The sequence below is a fragment of the Theobroma umbraticum genome, unplaced genomic scaffold (assembly GCF_002168275.2).
Source record: "Theobroma umbraticum cultivar Fairchild unplaced genomic scaffold, ASM216827v3 scaffold_12.1, whole genome shotgun sequence".
Lineage (NCBI taxonomy): Eukaryota > Viridiplantae > Streptophyta > Magnoliopsida > Malvales > Malvaceae > Theobroma > Theobroma umbraticum.
In genome coordinates, this window is record NW_018397269.1 from 2,699,695 (window position 1) to 2,699,950 (window position 256).

Here is a 256-nt window from a genome sequence, read left to right on the forward strand (position 1 = left end):
GTAAAAGCTTGTAAAGGTGGAATAACTAAATTTTAAATCTTAACGTAAGCGTGTGAGAGTTAACGTAAGAAGTTAATTAAGTAAAAATAATATAAATTTAATTAAAAGTAAATATTTAAATTTATATTCTTGGGCTGAAAGTGTTTAATGATATAAAGATTTTAATTTTTAAATAAATGATAACAAGGATAAAACTAATTATAATTCAAAATTGACATGAAAAAGCCTTAACATAAAACTGTAAGAATTGACGTAA